Source organism: Montipora capricornis, chromosome 2, assembly GCF_036669925.1.
Source record: "Montipora capricornis isolate CH-2021 chromosome 2, ASM3666992v2, whole genome shotgun sequence".
Lineage (NCBI taxonomy): Eukaryota > Metazoa > Cnidaria > Anthozoa > Scleractinia > Acroporidae > Montipora > Montipora capricornis.
Window position 1 is genome coordinate 14,025,144 of NC_090884.1, and position 26,529 is coordinate 14,051,672.

Sequence of the window (26,529 nt, forward strand, 5' to 3'; positions counted from 1 at the left end):
AGGGTAAGTGCTTTCGATGGAAAGGCTATTGGTTTGTCATTTTGGAAGAGAGCTGCGCCCAAGCTCTTAATTGATGGAGGACAACTGGTTCACTTCTGTCATAGTAGGCCAAGGTCGTTGTGGTACATATCAATGCCTTCACCTTCTCAAAGGCTTTCGAATGTGATGGATTCCATGTGAAATCAACGTTCTCCTTTAAGAGGTTTCTTAAGGGGGCAGTGTGGTCAGCTAGATTGGGGATGAATGAGCTCATGTAGGTTGCCATCCCCAAAAAGGTGTGAAGCTCCTTCTTGTCTTTAGGCGGTTCTAAACTTTCTATGGCTCTGACTTTATCTGGGCTGGGTTTGACACCGTCTGGTGTGTAGAGCATACCAAAGAAATTGCACTCCTTTGTTTTGATAACGCACTTCTCATCATTGAGCTTGATGCCGGCCTGTCTGGTACGTTCCATGGTTTCATGTAGGTGTAAGTCATGCTCTTTGTCGTTCTTTCCATAGACTGTGACGTCATCTGCAATACCAATGGCTCCCAGGCAATCACGGTACGTCTCATCAATCTTGAACTGGAAGATATCTTGACTCATTCGTAGGCCAAACGGCATTCTGAGGAAACGATACCGACCAAATGGTGTATTGAAGGTTGTCAGGTACGAGGACTCGTCATCTAGTTTGACATTCCAATAGCCATTGCGAGCGTCGAGCTTACTAAAAAGCTTTGCTCCTGATAATTTGGGTGTGATTTCCTCTAGAGTGGGTATGGGATGATGTTCTCTTTTGATCGCCTTATTCAGGTCTTTGGGATCGAGGCATAAACGAAGTCGTCCATTTTCTTTTTCTCTAATGACCAGGGAGTTAACCCAATCCGTAGGTTGGGTTACTTTCGCAATGATATCTTGACTTTCCATCTCACGTAATTCGACTTGTAATTTGTCTTTCAACTCTATAGGTACTTTGCGGGGTGCATGGACCACCGGTGATACTTCAGGATCCAGTGTGATGTGGTATGTGTAGTCATCAAAACATCCAACTGTGCCATTAAAACATTCTGGGTACATATCCATCAGCGCTTGTTTACTTGTGATTGATGGCCGCTCTTCCAGTGGTACATGACTTCCAATGTAACTCGAGCTTTTCTTGCAAGTACCCGGATTTTGAGGGGGGGAATTGAAGCTGCTAGTTGGATCAGCCTGGTTTAATTGATTTGTTCTTAGCGTACAGTGTAGGGAGACTAATTTTAGTGCAATGCGCGCTTTTAGACCGAGGATAGCTGGCCCTGAAGTATCCGTGACGTAGAAAATGCAGTTAATCTTCTTCTCTTTGTACTTGCACGAAATGTTTATAGTGCCAAGCTGCTTGATTACAGAGCCACCGTATGCTGAGAGGACGGCTTCATTCTTTTCCAGTACTTCTGGTTTGAGGTTTCCTTCGTCATCAAACTTCTCTGCAGCGATTATGCGAAGTAGCCTGATAGGCAAAACATTGCTCTGTGCACCTGTGTCCACCTTGCACTGGAGATTAATTTTCCGCTTCTTTTCAGGCTGGGTTATTTCCAGTGTTGCAAAGACTTCATCGCGTGTGTCGTGTGTCGTCGAATGTTGCGTGTCTTCTATGGTGTTAACCTCGATTGTACTAATTGTGAGAATTTCATCATTGTCTTCATCGCCCCTGTCTTCAATCGTGTGAATAGATTTTTTGAAAACCGGCTTTCTTCCTTGGATAAATTGTTTCCGTTTACTGGATCGGCAGACAGATTGCCAATGATTAGCTTTGCCGCATTTTCGACATAGTGTACCGTAGGCTGGACATTTGTTCCTCGGGTGTTGTTTTCCGCAGTTGTTACAGGATTCCCTTTCTTGTTCCTTATGAATGGCATCTACACTTCTATTCTCTTTATAGCTTTCACTACTTCCTGCCAGTGTCTTCATATGTTTACTTGTCGCCTCGTGGCTTCTTGCAATCTCGATAGCGCCTGCAAGGGTCAATGATTTGTCGCGGCCTATGAGGGACTTCTGGACATCGGGGTTTTTTGACCCCCAAATAAGCTGATCTAGAACTCTGTCTTCGACTTCGGTGCTGTCGCGAAATTGACATTTTGCTGCTAGGTTTTTTAATCTTGAGATAAAATCGTCCACTGGCTCGCTTTGTTCTTGTCGCACTCCTTGTAGTGTGTATCTGTGAATTCGATGACTCGTCTTCGGCTCCAATTGATTCTCGAACCGTTCGAAAATAATGGCAGGCTTTTTCCTCTCTTCCTCCTTTGTGAATGTCCAACTGTTGTAAATGTCCAGACCTTTTTCACCCGACCAGAGTAAAAACGCTTGAGAACATAAGCTGACATTTTTGTTTGAATCTTGCGAATGCAGTTATCGGATCAGGAGCGTCCCAGTTCATCTGTGGCGACGCAAAAGACGTTGCTGTTGCCATAATTCGCTTCTGCTGGCCTCTTTCAATTTGACTCTAACGATTATTCTTGTAAAATGCTGCCACCATGTAGTCGGATGTCGATGGAGTTTTATTCTTGTTATTCACAAACACCGCCTGGTTGTGTGTGCTCTCTGCTTTTGCATAATGTGCTAACCTACTTATATATGCGTATGCGAAATGTAATATACAATAGGTGCTAATTTGGTGCCGCTATGTTACATGCATAATGTGCCAACCTACTTACATATGCGTATGCGAAATGTAATATACAATAGGTGCTAATTTGGTGCCGCTATGTTACACCATGTTTAGTACTATTGACGACTCACATTATGACTGTCCGGAAGTCCTAGAATCTGCACAGCCCGAGGACAAGCCTTCTCTTTTTCGTGTGTAAATGGAAGAAAAGGAAACATTTGGCATCAAAGAAACAGAGGGCAGGGTGAGAGTGGTCTAAAGTTGCAAATATGATAGGGAGCGAAAATGAGGTCCTAACGTTTCGTAAGGATCAAAGAATTGCAATTATCCCCCAAGGTAAGTATATCTTTGGTCTAATTTTGAATTCTCTTCCACCATGCTCCAATTTTGCCTTAATTATGCGTTTTTGAAACATGATGCCAAATGAAGAAGTGGAGTAAGATCACTTGCAGGAATCACAAGCGACAGCAAAACCTAAAGTTCCTGTTGATAGATCCCCCCTCTCAACAACAGGTTTGTCAATGAATTACAAATGAATACTGCAAGCCGCTTGTACCCATGACCTCTGCAACGCAGGTGCAGTGCTCTACAAACTGAGCTATGAAAACCTACAGTTCGGAGGAGGTCAATTTGTTGGGCTCATTTGTTTCCGTGTAGGACTCGACGAATGAAGTAAATGCATAATTGAAGTTCACTTCTTTCAGTCGTCTTTACTCGCACCTCAAATATGTATTCATTTCATTCATCGAGTCCTTAATTAAGGCACGGAAACACGCGCGCCCTACAAATTGACCTGCTTCCAAATGAGTGGCGTCGTAGCTCAGTTGATAGAGCATTGCACCGGAGGTTATGGGTTCTAATGACAACGCCAGCACCCCAGTGGGTGTGGGATTTAGATTAAGGAGGCCTTCCTATGAAGACTCCCTTCATAAAACGCGACACCAAGTGATGCGTTCCAATCGTATGACCATTGGCTGATTCAATAATGGCAGACACCGCTGACAGGTAGGCACTGTGTTGAGGGTATACCTGGTAGAGAAATTTCAGATAATCCTCTACAGGGGCTTGAAAAGTATCAAGCGATTTAAGCCAGATGGCTACACCAGCCCCTCCGATCTGGGTTGTACTGTTCCTCTGTGCCTTTAGTTCAGGATTGGCAAATGATTTCGACAGACCTAGCTGAAATTCCTTGACCGGTTGAGCTGTTCCCTGATACAGTCCAGGCGGCTAACTGGAGTTGATCTTATACTGGATGTTTCGATTGTTGTGGCGCAGTATCAGCGGGTTTAGCCATCTGGGAAGCAGGATTGGGAAGGGGCTTTGACATTGTTAACATCGTCAGGTACCACCACTGGGAAGGCTGCAAGGGCGTGATCATCAGTAGACGTGGAATTTCGTCCCCCCTTGCGTGCACCAGGACTCTGGGAATCAGGATAAAAGAGGGAAATGCATACATATCAAAACCATGCCAACTTAACGAAAAGGCATCGCAAGTGAATGCACCGCGATCGGAAAACCACGAAACAAAACAATCGAGTTTGGTGTTCAGATCAGCCGGGAAGCGAACAGATCTATGTTTGGAGAAAACGTAGCATGAATATGCCACGCAAAGACGGTAGGATGAAGGCTCCACTAGACAGATAGATAGATAGATAGATAGATAGATAGATAGATAGATAATCTTTATTTAAACACGATAAATTCATCAGCCCATAAAAATACATATCGCATACGCTATAATATTTAAAATTCAAATTGTACACTATAACACTTAAAAGCTGTTTTCCGTGAATGCCGTGCGTTAGACTTAGACTTCAAGAATGCCAGAGACTCTGTGTTCCTCAGTATCGCATGGTAGACTGTTCCATAATGTGGCGACATTGTAGCCAAAGCTTTCAGTTTCGGTAATAATTAGTGCGCGGTAATGGCACATTGAGCTTATTTTCAGACGGTCCCTGAGGTCATAAGCAGAGTCACGCCACGTAAACTTTTAATTCAGATACTCTGGAGCTAGCCCGTGCAGACATCATCTGTTAAGTCACTCAGTTCTGTCGTCAGTGAAGTGAGGTGAACTTAAGTCCTCTTTTTCATTATTAGAGCCTGGTACGTGCGCTGCAGAGAGTAATACCACTAGCTAAACGACCATGACTCAAAATTTTCTCATTTTAAAGTCTGGAACATGTTGAGAGTCTATGATTTTGCTGCCACACCAATTACCCACAATGTGGCAATTTTAAAAAAAAACTATTAATGAAGTTTTGTTCTGGACTCTGTATGGGTCCGATAGGTCCGAGAATGGCCTGTTGGTCTAGTGGCATGATTCTCGCTTCGGGTGCGAGAGGGCCCGGGTTCGACTCCCGGACAGGCCCTAGTATACTCAGCCCTATAGTACATTAACAAGGAGGTTCCTTTTCTTTTATCACTTGGGAAGCCCGCCAAGTGTATTCGTCTCACCTTTGCACAAGATTAGCATATCAAAGCCACAAACACCCAATACCTGATCAACAAACAACAAACGTTCTTCTTCAATTGGAAAAGATTGAAGCCAAGGATGCGGGTTGTCTTCTAAACTAGACTGCTAGCAGTCCTTATTAAGTCAGTTTAGTCACGCAAGCGAGCCGAAAATAGTGAGAGAACGAAATGTAATAATTCGCTCTCTCCCGAACTCCTTAGTGGACGAAAACTTGGGTCTGTTGTACGAATACAATTTTTGTCGGGTATGCCATGACGCGGATAACTGGTTCTTAAGCGACATAATTGATGATAACTGAACTACGTTGCATTGGTATTTGGCAGCTGACTGAGTTCGAAGTAATCTGACCAATAGTCAACAGCAATGAACCAATCTCTGTTATCAAAACGGAAGAGGTGCGCTGCAGAGAGTAGGATATCCCTTGAAATACACAACTGCCATATCTTTTGCCCATGATTTTGAGATAAAAAAACAGCCGTTGTGCTGTCAGTGCGGATCTTAACACGAAGTTAGTGGAGATTCCTGCCAAAACACTCAACGGCAAACCCTTTGAGAATAAAACGTTTTGTTCCAGGTATTTCCATATCATTTAAATGTGAAGGCTACATTATAATGCAAATACAATACACAAAGAACCTAAGCCCGGGATATTGAAGGGGCTCAACATTGAGTTAGCGAGTGTGGTTTATTGTTTATTTTCCGGCAAAACGTGGGGTAAAAATAAATACTTTTCTTAAGGGTGATATGGGCAAAGCTTATACCAGATTCTTAACCTTGGGTAATGGACTTTAAACATGACAAAGGCCGAATTTTTGGTTGATCGGCTCTAGACAGAGATAGAGTGCATTGCCTGGTCATCCTTCTATTCTAATTAATAGAACCCGGGTTAACAAACTTATGACAACTGTGAACTGTCTTGGATTATTGATTGACGAGAACCACCTTTCCTGGCGATCCCAGCTGGAGAGCCATCAAGCGAATGAGATCATTTGTTCCCCCTGTCACATTGTTATCCTTTTATTGCTGCGGAGCGAGCGAGCGAAGCGAGGGAACAGCAACATAATCTGGACTGTGTTAAGGACGGTGCCCACTAATTCTAGGTATTTTTGCGCGGTTGTATGAATATGTGGGGAAACCAGATCTTAGCAAGTGTTATTAAAGTCTAAAAAGAAAATTGGGGATAACCCACGCATTTTTCAACAATATTTGTAATAAGCTTTAAAATACAAAGCAATGTATGGCGTTCCTTTCCAAATTGAAGCTTAATGATCTCTGAAAAATGCATGGTTACCCCAAATTTTCTTTTTGGATACCAAGAGCACTTGCTAAGTTCGGCTATTTCCACATAGTTTAAGCCGCGTAATAATATTCCTGCACTGGTAAGCACTACCGATAGAAAACCGGAGTATCTGGAGATGCGCAGAACGTATGCTCAGTTAAAATAGTGGGCACCGTCCTGTAAGTTGCGACGAATTCGCGAATTCACCACTTTTTACTACAGTGCATTACGTCAAACCAGTGCGTTCAACCAGACTGCACTGCGCAACACAAACAACATAAAAAGAAATAACTCTGTGCTGAGTTTATCTCCGGGGAACCTTGGATCGGACTCGACATCTATAAGAATTTGAACTACACTTATATCGTAGGATTGACTTTGTCAATCAACCATTTTGTAAACCCTAAGATTGACTAAGAAAACCAATTGTAACAACCTTTTAGAAAAATAAAGAAGGAGTCGATAGACCACATATAAAAAAAAGATATATTTCTTTCCATACCCTTCTGCTTTGCTTCCCAAGCGATTGTCGAACGCACTTAAATAATCCGAGAATAGTACTAGTCTTATTGCATTTTCCTGATGAATTTTAAACTTCTTTAAATAGAGATATAACAATGATGATGCTGTGACACCAATTTCCAAAAACCATTTATGATTTAACGATGAAATTCTTTACGCAATTGCAAAAATTGCGTTCATAACTGCAAGGATCATATCTTTACTTCATTTATGATTTGTTATCAAGTCGAAACCCAGTTTCCTTCTATCTGTGTGGGTGTGACCATGAATTGCACCTCCACTGATTTGTGAAAGAAAGCCGTGGACTCGGTCGTTCCCTTAAGAAAATGAAATGACGTTAAGACGGCTTCATGGGAAATGTCACAAAAATGGCCTGTTGGTCTAGTGGTGGTATGATTCTCGCTTCGGGTGCGAGAGGTCCCGGGTTCGACTCTCGGACAGGCCCTTATTTATTCAGCAGTGTTAGTACAAGGTTGTTTCTTTTCTTTTATTAAAAATGTTAAAGTCCATTACCCCAGAGTCTCTCCGGGCGCTCACCCCCCGACCAAAAAGCCCGAGGACTCTGGGGCTCTCCTTCAAATCCAGCATAGGATGCTCGTAGCTGGCATAGCGCAAGGTTACACCTGCCCTGTGATGTGACAAGAAAAAACAACCGTCCCTGGGTAGACTTGACGTTCCGGTTAACAGCTGAACGCGCTAACCGATTGCGCCACATAGACAGCCGACCCCTTACACAGGGGACAAGATTCGGCAAACAAAAGTGCCACTAAATCTTGTGCCTGATTGTGCGATGAGCCTTCTAAATTCGTGCAAGCAGAAGTGTCATTATGGTCTACCCCTTAATGAAAGATCGACGGTACGCCCGCTTAAACGGTGCTCTCGCAAAGCATATGAACTTCCTCATTTTTAAGAGAAAGGCCTTAGATTTGTGACATTGTAATTGTGAAGTTCGAATGACCCAAAACCATTGTAAATCCTTTTAATTTCCAACTCTTCTACTATCTCTTGATTTCGATGTGCAGTATTTATCACAACCGCCTCATACGCGGAAGCTCGCATGTCCAAGTTGCGCCGGAAACAAAATGCTTCTTCAATAACCAATACCTCTTGCTAAACGACCACGACTCAAAGTTTTCTCATTTTAAAATCTGGAACATGTTGATAGTCTATATTTTTGCTGCAACGCCAATTACCGACAATGTGGCAATTTCCAAACACTATTCATGAAGCTTCCTTGTGGGCCCTGAGTGGGTCCGATGAGTCCGAGAGAATGGCCTGTTTGGTCTAGTGGCATGATTCTCGCTTCGGGTGCGAGAGGTCCCGGGTTTCGACTCCCGGACAGAGGCCCTAGTATACTCAGCCGTGTTAGTAAATTGAGAAGGCTGTTCCTTTTCTTTAATCAATTGGGAAGCATGCCAAGTGTATTAGTCTCACCCTTGCACAAGATTAGAATATCAAAACCACAAACATCCAATACCTTGCCGGCTAGGAGAAACGATGGTATCTGGGAAAGAGAATAAACCACTTGCACAACCAGGACAAGCCTTCCCTTTCTTCGGTGCAAATAGAAGAAAATGAAACATTTGGCATCAAAGAAACAGAGGGCAGGGTGAGAGTGGTCTAAAGTTGCAAATATGATAGGGAGGGAAAATAAGGTCCGAACGTTTCGTAAGGATCAAAGAATTGCAATTATCCCCCTAAGGTAAGTACATATATACCTTTTGGTCTAATTTTAAATTTTCTTTCACCATGCTCCAATTTTGGGTTTAGGGTTTAGGATGATGCCAATTGAAGAAGTGGAGTAAGATCACTTGCAGGAATTACAAGCGACAGCAAAACCTCAAGTTCCTGTTGATAGATCCCCCCTCCCAACGACAGGTTTGTCAATGAATTACAAATAAATACTGTAAGTCGCTTGTACCCACAAGAGCTTTAATCAAGATGTTTACAAAGAAAATATATGAAATGAATTCATGTTTGAAGTGCGTGTTCAAGACGAACAAGAGAAGTGATCATCGCACTAATTAATCTGAACAATTTAAACACGTGAAAAATGCAGGTGGCTTTAACGGGATTCAAACCCATGACCTCTGCAACGCAGGTGCAGTGCTCTACAAACTGAGCTACGAAGCCCTACAGTTCGGAGCAGGTCAATTTGTTGGGCTCATTTGTTTCCGTGTAGGACTCGACGAATGAAGTAAATGCATAATTGAAGTTCACTTCTTTCAGTCGTCTTTACTCGCACCTCAAATATGTATTCATTTCATTCATCGAGTCCTGAAGGCACGGAAACAAATGAGCCCAACAAATTGACCTGCTTCCAAATGAGTGGCCTCGTAGCTCAGTTGGTAGAGCATTGCACTGGAGGTTATGGGTTCGAATGACAACGCCAGCACCCCAGTGGGTGTAGGATTTAGATTGAGGAGGCCTTCCTATGAAGACTCCCTTCATAAAACGCGACACCAAGTGATCTGTTATCAAGTTGAAACCTTCCTTCTATTTTTGTGGGTGTGACCATCGGTTCCTGTTTCACACAAATCGGCCCTTTGCAGGTTAGTGATCACATGGTACAAAAACCGCCATACTGGAACGCAAATTGCGCACTGGGACATCTTAAACAAAGCAAGATTATGTAAATTTTCTTTGTTTTAGATGTCCCAGTGGGCAATTTGCGTCCCAGTATGGCGGTTTTTGTACCATGTGATCACTAACCTGCAAAAGGCCCATTGTCGAGCGTAGGTTCAAACGATTGAGCAATCACGCAATCAAAGTGGACATTTCAGATAATATGAGGCAAAAAAGGGTTGACGGCAACTACCAACAATTAAAACGGCCTGTTGGTCAAGGGTCTCGGTTCGAGTGCGAGAGGTCTCGGGTTCGACTACCGGACAGGCCCTGCTATAGATGGTTTTCAGCTGACGTCACGGCGGCCATGTTGGTGCACAGAACAATAGAGAGATAAGTGTTTTGGGAATTTGAGTCTATTATAATGCAAAACTTGGGCCATAATTTGCTATTGTTTTGTGCACCAACAAGGCCATCTCATCACGTGATTGAATACCATCTATAGCCAGCCGAGTTAGTACACTAACAAGGCTGCATTCTTTTTTTTTTTTTATCAATTGGGAAGCTTGCCGATTGTACTAGTAATTCACTTCTCCGTTGTTGAACCATCAAAACCTAAGGCCCTGTCCACAATAATTCCTTTTCGTTTGAAAATGCATACATTACAATGCTTTTAGGCCTTTTCAGCGTATTCATCGTATCGTTTTAGTGTGGAAACTCGAAAACGCATCGAAATGAAAATGATGACGTCACCTGCAATACGCTAGTTAAACTCAGGCTTTAAAAACATGGCTGATGAAAATATGCCTTAGCCGATGTTACTAGCAAATATTTGGTATCTTGTTTGGAACTTAATCTTGCTCTATTCGACCTTATCTTGGTTTTTCATAGGAGAAGAAGAAACGCATATCGACGGTTGAGAGGATTTTGGAACAAAAAAAGCGATCCAAAGCAAAGTTGCTACCAGTTTTCAAACTCACACTGGCGGGAAATGCCGGCAATATGGCAGCTGTATCTCTTTCGAGCAAGTGCATATTCTTTAAGCTACGAAACAGTATGTCATTAACAATTTTCGCGCGTTTTAGTGTGGACACCGAAACCGATGACACCGAAACCGGATACTTTTGAAGAATGCATTAGTGTGGGTGGGGCCTAAATCCAATATTAACACCTTCTTTTCGCAGTTAAAAAATTCTTCGGCTTTAATTCGGTCCTTAGATCTATCAATTCCCCCCGAAATTCAGATCTTTCTGATCCATTAATATGGTCACTGACCATTTGCGATTGAATGCTTTTTCAAAGTCAAATGCTTTTCAAAGTCAACAGTTCTGCTGCAGGAAATGGTTCTTTAGAATCAGAGGCAAGCCACAATTCATTATTTCTTTGAGAAAGATTACAAAAATATTTACGTTGACAGACTAGGACGAAAACCGCTAAATGTGGTAATAATTAACAAATATTGTGCGATTTGTGCAGACCTCTATTAAGCGGACAATTGGCAAGGTCTTAAGGGTGTCCGCTTAATAGCTTTCACTGTATTACATTTAATACGAAAGCAATCGTTCACTGAACGAAATCTGAAAATGAAAATGTTTGATCGGTTGGGGTACAATGTTGAAAAAACGGCATGGAAATCGAGTTTTAGCTTAGTACTAAATTTTGGTAAATACCTGTTTGGAAGGAAGGTGGGGTAGAATTTTCGAATATTAGAACTCAAACTTTCTAGGAAAACTAAGATTTTGGACATTTTTCTAAACAGAATTCCTAGGTATTTCAGTCGGAAAAGTGGTCACCGGAATCTGACGAGTGCGTAGAAATTTCGAAACCACATTAAAAAACTCTACAATTTTACTGAGCTGAGTAAGCATAGGAGTCAACTGTGATATTTGAATTAAGTGGCATGAAATGTGAAAATTTAAAACTTTTGTCATTTTCGCCAAAGTTTGTTTGAGAATCTTATTTTATAACGTCCCTTTAAATTTTTGAGAAAAAATAGGAAGGCTACCGGCACGTGATATAAAGTTCTTGATCGGACCCGTCACCATTGTTGGAACTTTCGGACGAAGCAAAAACTGAAGGCGCCTAGAAATTTCTACAGACCTGAGGTTCACCCAGAACATCCAAATGTATATAAATATTTTGTAGGGCAGCTACAAACACATAATTCTGATAAATGTTAAGTCGTTTGGTCCTTGAGTACCCCTGATGTTGGTAATGCTTGAGAAAGGTTATTCACAGAGGCGTTTCATGAACACAAAAAAGGTATGCCAAAGCGAATAACAAGTGTATGAAAGACTTTGACCCAACACAACTATCAAAGTTTGTCAAATTTTCAACCTCGATTAATACATTTGTCATGCTCTGATGGGTTCACTCAATCTCGGTTATCAGTTCATATACTTTAGTTTGACCTTACATGGCAAGTGATTGCGTTAAGCGTTGCTAAGCTAAAATATTTTTCGCCGGAAAGCGAAATTTCTCTCTGAATAAAGCAAAAAAAAAATCGTTTTTCTTGAAAGTTTGGGTCAATTCTAACGTTTAGAAGTATACGAAACATAAGGAAATGTTTTTTGTGATGGGCCTGCGTCTGTCCGGCCACCAGGTATTACACAACGTTGGATCTTAATCAATATTTTTCCCATTTCTCACGGACTTTCCTGCTTTTTTCGCTCGTATTTCGTAGTTCCAAACTTTTGGAGTTTAAGGAATTTAATAAAACAGTACTAGTACCTCCCCACAACTCCCCACCCAGCCTCACCTCACAAGTTCTATTATTGAATTTGGTTAGCGGTTGTCCCAAATGGTAAATATGGCGGCAATCTTCACTGATGTTCACCGTTTTGTCAAGGAAAAACTTCGATACAAGAATGATAATGGCAGAGAACTTAGATACCTAAACTTGAAACACCTAAACACCTTCAGGGATCCAGGGCTTGGGAGGCAGAGATCGTCCTTTTTTGTAAACTCATGGAGCGAAAATCGAACACTGAAGCAGTTATCTGTGGCCGGATAAGCCAAGCTGAAGCCGTTAAAAGATGGTTTATTGCCCTTCAATTGACCTGTAATTCATTTGAATGTATTTTCGTTTATTGCTGGGTTGCCAGTATGGCAATCCCAGTCGGAAAAAAGGGAAAAACGTCTCTGTTTATTTTTTAGTAATTTTTTTTTTCCGTGTCGGTAAAAGTCTTGCCTGTCACTTCCCTGTTAAGTGGTGTCTTTGAGAAGAGACTCTTCTGTGCGTATTTTGGTAGGTTTGAGGGGGCTGGGGTAATGCATAGATTACTCTGGTGCACACAGGAAAACGGTCATTTAATTAACCTGAAATGTCGTCGAAAGTCATTGTAACGTGAATGGCGTTTTCGTGGATCCTTAAACAAAATATACCCTTATGGAGCTCAAGAATGTTGGATAAACAAGACAGGCGGTGAAAAATAAATATCTGGAATCTTAAAAACGACGAGTAATGGCTTCAACAACGTTAACAATCTTTCGCCCGTCGAACCACTTCAAAGTGAGCTGTATTTCTAATATTTTGCCAAGTGTGCTGTTATGCACAACACTGAAACCAAATTCTCTGGTAACTCAGTATGGGTTCAACAAAGACAGAGAAGGAATCCATAAAGTGGATCTGTGATATTTGTTGTCTGGCTATTTGTATTTATATGTACTCAACTCTGCACAGTCTTCCGGTAACAATTGGAAATTTCACAAATTCAGTGTCGTAGAAAGTCATTGTAACGCGAATGGCGTTTTAGTGGATCTTTAAACAAAATATACCCTCATGGAGCTCAAGAATGGAACGTCAATAGCCCCGGTTTCATGGTTAGTTTTTCTCATTTGCATTACAATGTAATCTAGCATGTATGAGAGGCAATTTCGGGCTATTTTGTAGTTTTAACCCGAAATTGCCTAGCACCCAGGTTAGATTACATTGTAATGCAAATGCGAAAAACTAACCGTGAAACCGGGGCTATTGGATGTACGATGGCCCAAGAGGGTCACAGTCCAGTTTTAAATTTCACAGTCCAGTTTTAATTTAACACAGTCCAGTTGGCCCGGGGTTAAAGCTACGAGCTTGTGGAATCGCATAAACAAAACCCAGTTTTTAAATGTCGCAAATAGTAGAACGTCGCCAAAGAATCCAACAATAAAGGATTGTTGGAAAAATGAAGCTTCGTCTATGTTTAGGTGAGTTAACCTGGGTTGAGCCTGCAACCCAATCGAAAAACCAGTACCTGTTCAGCGGTCAACTGTGAGGTCGGAATTTCTTCTTCCGACACAATCTTGAACCGCTGGAGTCACGTGAGTATGCCACGTATTTTTATTGGATGCTTGATTAAACCAAGCTCAGCTCGATTCTCACGATGGCCGCACACATTGAGGAATTTGTCTCGCCTGGCCAAAAATATCAAACATGTTTGATTTTATCCTCACGGCCTCGCGAAGGCGAATTTCTCACCACAATTTCCCCGCACACGTGAGGAAACGGCTGAGCAAACCGCCTCGGCGAGGCAGTTTGCTCAGCTCTTTCCTCAAGTGTGCGGCGGGCTTAAACGCGTACGCGACAATGCCGAAAGGCATTATGGTAAACTGTCAGTCTGAGTCAACGAAAACATGACGGAAATGCTATCGAAAATGTCACCTAGAAAAACATGCTCACGTGATATGACGACTTTAACCTTACTTAATTTATGTCATGTTTCGCAGAGAAAGTCGGAGAAATGTACCAAAAATCGTGGCCCACGTGCAGAGCCATCGTTTTTGTTAATTAAACGTTTTTTTTTTTTTGGACGTGTTTTGGTAGCGTGACAGCAAAAGAGAGCTTCAACATAAGCCTGCACGTACTGTCACTTCATCAACGCTACATCTTGAGAACTAGCTCGCCACCGTAGGTTTTCACTCAGGGACGGTCGTCGCATCTTCGATTCTGAGCGTACCCTACAAGTTGAATTTGTTTTATTGAATATCTCCCATACTACCTTTCGGCATTGTCGCAAACACTTTTACGCTTCTTTTGGACAACCTTTCCCGAAACAGCTGTATAAATGAACGGCACAGAAAACAAATGATGCCTTACGCTACTGTGAATGTGAAGGATGGATAAAGAACCGAGCAAAAATGAATAAGCCAAGTGATCCCGGCCTCGCACTTATCTGGAGAATTTAAGCAATTTTCTCCTATATACACCTGAAAAATCCAAGTGGTTTCAACCGGATTCGAACCCATGACCTCTGTGATGCCGATGCAATGCTTTACCAACTGAGCTATAAAGCCACTCAATTTGGGCAGGTCAATTTGTTGGGCTCATGTGTTCCCGGCCGTAAAAGGACTGATGAATGAAAGAAATGTTTATTTGAAGTGCGGGTGAGAGACTTTATCACATACCGGGCAAAATTACTAAATGCTGATTGGCTGAGACGTAGTGCATTTTTCCTTAATCACGAGGGCACTTTTGGTAATCCAGAGAGAGAATCAAGAGGGCATGATTACTTGATCATGATTGGATAACAGCTGCTTATCCAGAGCAAGCGAAGTTACAAGAGAATCTTCTTCCATGCAGATTGAACTACCTCTTTGTCCACATATAAAATACATTTTAGGCGCTATTTCTGTTGACAGCAACGATTTATTCAATTGAACTTTCAACCGAATGGGAGTGTGTTGATTGTCATTTGCTGCGGCACTGAACGGGCTTCCCTCACTAATGTTGTCCTTCACGTGATAAATATGTAATTGCAATGTGCTCTCGTGAAATAAAGGATTAATTTTACTTGTATTTTCAAAGTTTTCCAAATTGCCCTCGTCGCTTCACGACTTAGGCAATTTTGTGAAAACTTTGAAAATACGCGTGAATCAATCCTTAATTAATTGCCCTTGGGCCCATTCGATTATACAAAGAATGAAGTGATCCTCGCATTTGGCTGAACAATTTAAGCTATTGTCTTTTAAAATAAGTGCAAGGCAGCGGTGATCCAGCGGTTAGTGCGTTGGGTTTGCATGCGCTCGTCTCGGGGTCAAATCACCTTCTAACCTCTGGTTTGGATTTGTTTCAGGTTGACCCGGTCAACTCTACCACGATTTGTAAATGGTCGTCACTTATTTCTATCCCTCAAACTGACATTTCCCTTTTTTTTCAACTTACACGACGTACACTCTTCCTTCTACGTCAACGAAAAAACATTTTAAATAAGCTGAGAAGATTTACAATAGGCGAGGCAAAGAGTTGAATCCGATCGATGGCTATACCTAGCAGTTTCCGATGTCCACTAGACTAACGCGACATGCAGCTGCAAAGATGATTTTTTTAGAGTATTGACATAGTAGTACCCAGCAAAACAATTGAAAGTTAACCGTCTTCAACGGGGTTTTTAGACCTAAATGCTGTAGATCAGCACGGCTTAGCTTTGAACACAGGCTCCCCAAGCTGAAAATACGTGGTGTATGCGACAGTTTGTGTATATAGAGAATTGTATGGGAAAATCACCGATCGTGAAAAAAATTGTCTAAATAACTATCGCATTTGAAATAAAGTTTTCCTACCTCAAATGTGTGACCATCTTGTCTCTTTTGGCGGGTTTCGAGCCATTCTGGCGCCGTTTAGTTAAGTCATCCGGAAGGCCTTTGCTGAAATAATGGGAAGGCCGGTAACTCCATCCATCGCTGGCCAGACCTCACTCCACAAATCGTTTTCTCCTCAACAGGAAAAGTCCCGAATCGCAATAGAAACAACAGTTCCATAAAGCCTAATAAATTTCACTCCAAATACGTGTGTTTCGGCGGCCGAAAGACTCGTGAAGAACGAAAACTTTGCCTTAAAATTCACCTCTTCGGCTTTCCTCAGAGGCTTGTGACCGGGTAGTCAACAGCGGAAACTCGCAAGATGGTTTCAGCCTCAACTCTGATTGGACCATTTGACTTTGACCGCGCGCTGGCAACACGCCCGTTGTTGTCTTGCGACTGGGCAGTCAACAACGGTCGTGTTGCCAGCGCGCGGTCAAATTCAAATGGTCCAATCAGAGTTGAGGCTGAAACCATCTTGCGAGTTTCCGTTGTTGACTACCCGGTCACAAGCCTCTGAGGAGAGCCGGAGAGGTGAATTTTAAGGCAAAGTTTTCGTTCTTCACGAGTCTTTCGGCCGCCGAAACACACGTATTTGGAGTGAAATTTATTGGGCTTTATGGAACTGTTGCGATTCGGGACTTTTCCTGTTGAGGAGAAAACGATTTGTGGAGTGAGGTCTGGCCAGCGATGGATGGAGTTACCGGCCTTCCCATTATTTCAGCAACGGCCTTCCGGATGACTTCACTAAACGGCGTCAGAATGGCTCGAAACTCGCCAAAAGAGACAAGTTGGTCACACATTTGAGGTAGGAAAACTTTATTTCAAATGAGATAGTTATTTACACAATTTTTTTACGATCGGTGATTTTCCCATACAATTCTCTATATACACAAACTGTCGCATACATCACGTATTTTCAGCTTGGGGAGCCTGTGCTTAGAAACGCTATTTCTTGTTGAACTTAAGCTCCAATTCTGCCTGTTTTCGTTCTTTTTAGAGCGGTAAGCTTGTCATATTAAGAAGGGATATTGCGTCGTGTGAATAGGCCACTTTGGAAAATACCATAATACTCTTTGTTTGCACTCCCAAATTTTGCATAAGCATGGTTTTTGTTTTCTCTTGGGACCATTGTAAGTCCCAAGAGAAACTGGAAACAATGCTTATGCAAAATTTGGGGGGACAAACAAAGAGTATTATGGTATTTTCCAAAGTGGCCTAGTGTTACGGAATGTCCAATGTCAACTGGTTGCCTCCATCCAGTTGGGTTCTGTTTCTTTCAGATTAACAAAATAGTGGGGTGCCTGTGAAGTAGCTTTGTAGCTAAGTGCACTTCCACTATAAACAAAGCATTTACATTTTACTTCAATCTTTCGTCTCTAATCCGCACTTCAAATCAAACATTACTCTCCAGAAAGTCTTTCCTTCCAGGAGCCAACTTTAAATTAATTGAACATTTCTCTCTCTCTCGGCCTTTATTGTTTATGATTGCTCCCCAACATAATGAACTCAAACTAATGCGCCAGACCTACGTCATTTTGGGCAGAGTTCTTAAAGCGGGAAAGGTGTGCGTGTAGCCGCACTTACGCCCTGTCTTGAAAATATTCGAGCAACTTTACAAAATGTTTGAGCACCTTTTTCAATTTTGTGCAACATTTTGGCATATTTCTTAGCAACGGTTTAGCTTTTTCGGAGCAGAATCTGAAAAGGCCGAATCCATGTCACATCAACCCCATCCCTCGGGTGAAAGAACCATCTGAACGGTCTGCAGGGTTGTGTACCAGATGCTACTTTGGTAAAATGCTCTTAAAGCGTGCTGTAATAGCGAGTCCTACATAAGCAAAATTAGAATTCAGCTTTGCCACTTTTGTCCCTGTCTTTACACATTTATTACTACAGTAACACGGCATGAAATAAATAAGAACAGTAGGATAAGTCGAAAGCCTGAATTTCACTCCTTACTGTGACAAAATGTTGCAAACTCAATTTACCTGCCTGGGTGGGATGTTCTGTAGGGACCTGTTCCTTTTGGTGAAATATCTTTGCGGGCTTCGATTACATTGATCACATGTCTGGCCTTGTCGTAGAGAACTACAGTAAATCGCTCCAGAACTTTGAGGATGGAATCATTCTTGTCCAGATGGTAATAAGGGTGATCTTGCGTGAACTTAAATGCCTCTGTCACATCAGGGAATGACTTCCATGCGTCCCAGGCGGACTTCTTACCCTTGCCAAAGAAACAGGAGATCGTGTCGCATCCAGTCAATGAATGAAACGTAGGGAGTGCCCGAGACGTTTCAGGGCCAAGAAATGCTCAAGTGGCATTCACACTGATGTATTGGACATATTTCGCCATGCCCAAACCAGTCCAGATCATTATGAAAAGAACATCCGTATCCACTGTGCGGACAAAACCCTGACTGCATCCTTTGTTCATCGCGTGTTGAACATGTACAGCAATTCCTGTGTCGGCTGCCTCGTCAGGAGGGCAAAGAGCTCTTTCTTGTTAGTATTGTCTTGAAGAAATGCTTCCCAGTTTTGAGGAATCTTGGTGTCACCTGTTACCTTTCTTCTCTGACCTTTCCCTCTCTTCTCTCTTGTTGAATCCTTGATACTGTTCGCCCTGTACGTATCACAAACAATTTCCACTCGTTTACTTGATTGGAGATGATTTAGAATAAATGGGATAAAGACGTTTTCAGGATAGCTATCAAAGGTGGAAACAGACTTAGCTGATTAGTGTGTAATGTGAAGTGCTTGTTGTCTACCCCTATGAACCATGTGAGCGTTAGCCCTACTAATGGAAATGGACCCACACAAGGACAGACACAGAAACAGTTGTGGATGGAAGGGCGTGAACAAGGGCGTATTGCTGTACGTCTTCTTTGACTGCTGGTGACAATGCTTTCATGTCCCTGATGTGCACTGGAAGCCATTGTGCATAATAAGTATGATCCGAAGAGTGAAACCATGGAACGAGGGCTTCAAGTGTTTCAACATAGAGTAGAAAATTTCCTTCACGAAGGGATCTAATGAAAATGAGTATGAGGGCTTCCAATCTGAGATTCATGTCCCAAAAATGGAAAGTGGGGCTCTTTTCACTTGTGGAGGACTTCCACTGCTCAAGAGATTCTTCATCATACACAAGGCCGGGACTCTAGAGGAATGCCTCTCTTTGGATCTTATGGAGAGCTAAAACAGTAACTTAGTGAGCATGCCTTGTTCTTGTTAAATGGGTCACTTTTAAGAATGACTCTGCTGTACCAGAAGATGCAATCCCAACTTCTGCCAATGATGATGCTGTCCATCCTGAATCTTCAAGGAGTGCACCGCATACACTCTACAGAGCTATTTCGATGTGCAGGTCGCCAAACATCACTACATGGCTGCTCTCTCCATGGACCAAGGGCCAGTTCCATTGAACAAATTTTGCAATTGCAAACAAAGACTGGTCAAACGCAGTGATAAGAAATTTACCCCGGATTTAGGTACGCCGTTGCCTTTCGCTGCATCTACATTCCATGTTTGACCAATGCCAATGAAATAGGGGCAGCAGTCCAAAAATTACTGACGACATAGGCGTTGGCCTGTTCCGTGTAGCCTGACCAAGTAATGACGTCATTACTTCGAGTTTCCTTGTCTGCAGTAGTGAGTGCATGTTGAAGAAGGCTGGTGTTGGCCAGCCGAAATATTGCAAGCAACAACGCCTATGTTCACGTTGTCTTGACCAACCTTTGCAGGATATTTTCAATCTTCCTGTGTCATTGCTTCCTGCATGTTTCCGGAAAAAGCTTCTGTATACGCCGTTTTTGATACAGCGAGTTCCGTTGTTTTAACGCCAACTGCAGGAACGGTTGTATAGCTCTCTGGAAGCTGTATCTTCCTTTCCGATCCTTGAGAAAGTGTTATTGGAGGCCTCAACTGAAAGCTAGCTACCGAGGTGCTTAGGAACTGAAAGAGACTTATCCCTGTACTGTGAAAGGATCCCTGTGCTGTAGTTGAAGAAGGTCAACGTAAAATGGCAAGTTTAAGTAGGGGTCCCTTTCCAGTGAATGTCGGTTGCTAGAAGTTGAAGAGGATTTCTTCTTGGAGTTGAGGACAATTAGTTGTGATATTGTCAGTGGTGCCTGTGACTCTGTTGTGCTTCCTTGTGCTATATTGGACCCGTTCAACAGCGTTGATATTATCACCTTTAGAGAAGAGGGAACTGATGCATTTTGGCAATTACTGGGGAAACTCCCATCAATCAAAGTGGAATCCAGGTTCGTTAAACATTTTGCATCTCACAATCCTTGCTGCTTTCGCCAAAATTAGAGCGTCGGATTCATAAGCAAGGACGCCATTCCTTTATTGAAAGCTAGGAGAACATTCTTCCCGTCTCTTGGTTCCTGAAGATTGCCATGGAATTGACTTAGGATGCGTGATTTTAGACGGGTCTTGTTAACTTCTATCTCAATGCCAAAATCTTGTAGACGGTTCATGTACAGTTGATGTAGTTCTGTCAGGGTCAATATGTACTTTCCATCGTCTACGCAGAACTCCATGAATGAAATTAACTCTACGAAAGCCCTAGCCTCATTCTTCTTATCTTCCTCACCTAACTGGCAATCTTGACTTTGACGAAAAAATGCCCTGTGACGACTAGTTAAATTTGTCATACAATTTGTGTGGTATTTTGCCTCGATTGCGATCATATCTCCATCTGCTATGTGCTTTATCAAAGCTGAATCTTGGAGGTTGGTGGCCATTATTCGCACTTTTTCATCAACTTCTAGTGTCATAACCTCGTGAGGGTCGCCATTTTCCCCACAAAATAAATAAACCACCTTGCTCAAAAACTGCCTCTTAACTCTGGTCGAGGTTTCGTCTTGATAGACATCACTTTTCCTTTTGTTTCTTACACGTTCAAGTTTTGAATTGGAAAACTCCAAGTGACAAGATTTATCCCAGGATTTTCGAGATTCTGCTAAACATTCAGCAGTAACTTCTGGCCCTTCATTCGTTTTATTAAAAACCAAAGTAAAACTACATTAAAAAGACAAAACAAAAAATCATCTGCATGCTGTGAATTTCGGATGACGTAAAACCACTGTCAATCCTTTTAAAGTTCCACCTCTTCAACACCTTACAAATCTTGAACCCCTCTTGAAGAACAGACTTGATTTCAAAGTGTAGTGGTTATCACAACGCCTCACGCGTGGAAGGTCGCACGTTCGAATTGTGCCGGAAACAAAATGCATTTTCAATTTTTATACTACAAGCTAAACGACCACAACACAGATTTTCCCACTTTAAAATCCGAAACATGCTGATAGCCTATTAGCCTGCTGCGATTCCAATTACCGACAATCTGGCAATTTCCAAACACCATCCCATCTTTTGTCAAGTCGAAGCCCAGTTTCTTCTGAAGTTTCCTTCTGTCTGCGTGGATCTGACCATCGGTTCCTGTTAAAAAACGATTGAACGATCATGCATACCAGAGTTAACAGTCACGTCACTTACTTGGTGATAACAAAGTAGGCATTAATTTCAGATAAAGGACGCTAAATACGCCAAATGCAAGGGCTTCTTTTAAGCTATCCGTATAACAACTCAGTTGCTAATTTGTGCCAACAACTGTCACAGGAACGGCCTGTTGGTCTAGTGGCATGATTTTCGCTTTGGGTGTGCGAGATCCCGGGTACGACTCTCGCACAGGACCTGGTATACCCATTCGTGTTAATAAAATAACAAGGCTGTTTCCATTGTTTTATCAGTTGGGAAGCTTGCCAATTATATTCGTCTCACCCTTGCACAAGATTAGTGTATGAAATCCACAAAAGTTCAACACTTGATTCTCTTATTCTTCACAAAGTTAAAAAGCTTGAAGCCATCTTAGGATGCTCAAACCTTGATCGGGTTGTCTTCTAAACGAGTGTAAACACGTGCATTCTCGTTCCAAAATCCAATCTTTTCTCTTAGCCGGCAGGGCCTTCGTAAGAGAAAACGAAGGGCTCTGGATACATTCAATTGTTTTCATTGGTTAGCTTGCGAACAATAAAATTCTGAACAGGAAGTAAAAATGGCCGGTGTGGCGCGAGCCGGTCGGTAAAATGATCAGAGCGTCTTTGCTTAAAACTATGATATTACTTATTGCTTTTTTCTGTTCGACATGAAGGGACACATCCCACTTAAAACTTCACATGGAGACTCTTCGAATGTAAAGATTTTGAGTGCTGCCATGTTTAGTACTATTGACGACTCACATTATGACTGTCCGGAAGTCCTAGAATCTGCACAGCCCGAGGACAAGCCTTCTCTTTTTCGTGTGTAAATGGAAGAAAAGGAAACATTTGGCATCAAAGAAACAGAGGGCAGGGTAAGAGTGGTCTAAAGTTGCAAATATCATAGGGAGGGAAATGAGGACCTAACGTTTCGTAAGGATCAAAGAATTGCAATTATCCCCCAAGGTAAGTATATCTTTGGTCTAATTTTGAATTCTCTTCCACCATGCTCCAATTTTGCCTTAATTATGCGTTTTTGAAACATGATGCCAAATGAAGAAGTGGAGTAAGATCACTTGCAGGAATCACAAGCGACAGCAAAACCTAAAGTTCCTGTTGATAGATCCCCCCTCCCAACAACAGGTTTGTCAATGAATTACAAATGAATACTGCAAGCCGCTTGTACTCACAAGAGCTTTAATCGAGATGTTTACAAAGAAAATATATGCAATGAATTCATATTTGAAGTGCGTGTTAAAGACGAACGAGAGAAGGGACAATCTGGACAATTTAAAAACGTGAAAAATCCAGGTGGCTCTAACGGGATTCGAACCCATGACCTCTGCAACGCAGGTGCAGTGCTCTACAAACTGAGCTATGAAGTCCTACAGTTCGTAGGAGGTCAATTTGTTGGGCTCATTTGTTTCCGTGTAGGACTCGACGAATGAAGTAAATGCATAATTGAAGTTCACTTCTTTCAGTTGTCTTTACCCGCACGTCAAATATGAATTCATTTCATTCATCGAGTCCTTAATTAAGGCACGGAAACACGCGCGCCCTACAAATTGACCTGCTTCCAAATGAGTGGCGTCGTAGCTCAGTTGATAGAGCATTGCACCGGAGGTTATGGGTTCTAATGACAACGCCAGCACCCCAGTGGGTGTGGGATTTAGATTAAGGAGGCCTTCCTATGAAGACTCCCTTCATAAAACGCGACACCAAGTGATGCGTTCCAATCGTATGACCATTGGCTGATTCAATAATGGCAGACACCGCTGACAGGTAGGCACTGTGTTGAGGGTATACCTGGTAGAGAAATTTCAGATAATCCTCTACAGGGGCTTGAAAAGTATCAAGCGATTTAAGCCAGATGGCTACACCAGCCCCTCCGATCTGGGTTGTACTGTTCCTCTGTGCCTTTAGATCAGGATTGGCAAATGATTTCGGTAGACCTAGCTGAAATTCCTTGACCGGTTGAGCTGTTCCCTGATACAGTCCAGGCGGCTAACTGGAGTTGATCTTGTACTGGATGTTTCGATTGTTGTGGCGCAGTATCAGCGGGTTTAGCCATCTGGGAAGCAGGATTGGGAAGGGGCTTTGACATTGTTAACATCGTCAGGTACCACCACTGGGAAGGCTGCAAGGGCGTGATCATCAGTAGACGTGGAATTTCGTCCCCCCTTGCGTGCACCAGGACTCTGGGAATCAGGATAAAAGAGGGAAATGCATACATATCAAAACCATGCCAACTTAACGAAAAGGCATCGCAAGCGAATGCACCGCGATCGGAAAACCACGAAACAAAACAATCGAGTTTGGTGTTCAGCCGGGAAGCGAACAGATCTATGTTTGGAGAAAACGTAGCATGAATATGCCACGCAAAAACGGTAGGATGGAGGCTCCACTAGACAGATAGATAGATCCTTATATCGCATGGTATACTGTTCCATAATGTGGCGCCATTGTAGCTAAAGCTTTTTCGGTAATAATTAGTGCGCGGTAATGGAACATTGAGCTTATTTTCAGAGTCCCAGAGGTCATAAGCAGAGTCACGCCACGTAAACTTTGAATACAGATACTCTGGGGCTAGCCCGTGCGGACATCATCTGTTAAGTCACTCAGTTCTGTCGTCATTGAAGTGAGGTGAACTTAAGTCCTCTCTTTCATTATTAGGGCCTGGTACGTGCGCTGCAGAGAGTAATACCACTAGCTAAACGACCATGACTCAAAATTTTCTCATTTTAAAGTCTGGAACATGTTGAGAGTCTATGATTTTGCTGCCACACCAATTACCGACACTGTGGCAATTAAAAAAAAAAACTATTAATGAAGTTTTGTTCTGGACTTTGTGTGGGTCCGATAGGTCCGAGAAATGGCCTGTTGGGCTAGTGGCGTGATTCTCGCTTCGGGTGCGAGAGGGCCCGGGTTCGACTCCCGGACAGGCCCTAGTATATTCAGCCCTGTAGTACAATAACAAAGGGGTTCCTTTTCTTTTATCACTTGGGAAGCCCGCGAAGTGTATTCGTCTCACCTTTGCACAAGATTAGCATATCAAAGCCACAAACACCCAATACCTGATCAACAAACAACAAACGTTCTTCTTCAAGTGGAAAAGCTTGAAGCCAAGGATGCGGGTTGTCTTCTAAACTAGACTGCTAGCAGTCCCTGTTAAGTCAGTTTAGTCACGCAAGCGAGCCGAAAAGCCGAGGGGAGAATAGTGAGAGAACGAAATGTAATAATTCGCTCTCTCCCGAACTCCTTAGTGGACGAAAACTTGGGTCTGTTGTACGAATACAATTTTTGTCGGGTATGCCATGACGCGGATAACTGGTTCTTAACCGACATAACTGCGACATAACTGATGATAACTGAACTACGTTGCATTGGTATTTGGCAGCTGACTGAGTTCGAAGTAATCTGACCAATAGTCAACAGCAATGAACCAATCTTTGTTATCAAAACGGAAGAGGTGCGCTGCAGAGAGTAGGATATCCCTTGAAATACACAACTGCCATATCTTTTGCCCATGATTTTGAGATAAAAAAACAGCCGTTGTGCTGTCAGTGCGGATCTTAACACGAAGTTAGTGGAGATTCCTGCCAAAACACTCAACGGCAAACCCTTTGAGAATAAAACGTTTTGTTCCAGGTATTTCCATATCATTTAAATGTGAAGGCTACATTATAATGCAAATACAATACACAAAGAACCTAAGCCCGGGATATTGAAGGGGCTCAACATTGAGTTAGCGAGTGTGGTTTATTGTTTATTTTCCGGCAAAACGTGGGGTAAAAATAAATACTTTTCTTAAGGGTGATATGGGCAAAGCTTATACCAGATTCTTAACCTTGGGTAATGGACTTTAAACATGACAAAGGCCGAATTTTTGGTTGATCGGCTCTAGACAGAGATAGAGTGCATTGCCTGGTCATCCTTCTATTCTAATTAATAGAACCCGGGTTAACAAACTTATGACAACTGTGAACTGTCTTGGATTATTGATTGACGAGAACCACCTTTCCTGGCGATCCCAGCTGGAGAGCCATCAAGCGAATGAGATCATTTGTTCCCCCTGTCACATTGTTATCCTTTTATTGCTGCGGAGCGAGCGAGCGAAGCGAGGGAACAGCAACATAATCTGGACTGTGTTAAGGACGGTGCCCACTAATTCTAGGTATTTTTGCGCGGTTGTATGAATATGTGGGGAAACCAGATCTTAGCAAGTGTTATTAAAGTCTAAAAAGAAAATTGGGGATAACCCACGCATTTTTCAACAATATTTGTAATAAGCTTTAAAATACAAAGCAATGTATGGCGTTCCTTTCCAAATTGAAGCTTAATGATCTCTGAAAAATGCATGGTTACCCCAAATTTTCTTTTTGGATACCAAGAGCACTTGCTAAGTTCGGCTATTTCCACATAGTTTAAGCCGCGTAATAATATTCCTGCACTGGTAAGCACTACCGATAGAAAACCGGAGTATCTGGAGATGCGCAGAACGTATGCTCAGTTAAAATAGTGGGCACCGTCCTGTAAGTTGCGACGAATTCGCGAATTCACCACTTTTTACTACAATGCATTACGTCAAACCAGTGCGTTCAACCAGACTGCACTGCGCAACACAAACAACATAAAAAGAAATAACTCTGTGCTGAGTTTATCTCCGGGGAACCTTGGATCGGACTCGACATCTATAAGAATTTGAACTACACTTATATCGTAGGATTGACTTTGTCAATCAACCATTTTGTAAACCCTAAGATTGACTAAGAAAACCAATTGTAACAACCTTTTAGAAAAATAAAGAAGGAGTCGATAGACCACATATAAAAAAAAGATATATTTCTTTCCATACCCTTCTGCTTTGCTTCCCAAGCGATTGTCGAACGCACTTAAATAATCCGAGAATAGTACTAGTCTTATTGCATTTTCCTGATGAATTTTAAACTTCTTTAAATAGAGATATAACAATGATGATGCTGTGACACCAATTTCCAAAAACCATTTATGATTTAACGATGAAATTCT

At 42.3% G+C, this 26,529-nt stretch overlaps 2 non-coding genes across 2 annotated transcripts; both read left to right on the forward strand.

Annotated features, from left to right (window-relative positions):
* Positions 1-4,918: 4,918 nt before the first annotated feature.
* Trnap-cgg (transfer RNA proline (anticodon CGG)) lies at positions 4,919-4,990 on the forward strand. Its single transcript has one exon. It is a non-coding gene; the product is annotated as a tRNA-Pro (tRNA).
* A 2,275-nt stretch (positions 4,991-7,265) lies between these two features.
* Trnap-cgg (transfer RNA proline (anticodon CGG)) lies at positions 7,266-7,340 on the forward strand. Its single transcript has one exon. It is a non-coding gene; the product is annotated as a tRNA-Pro (tRNA).
* The last annotated feature ends 19,189 nt before the right edge of the window (positions 7,341-26,529 follow it).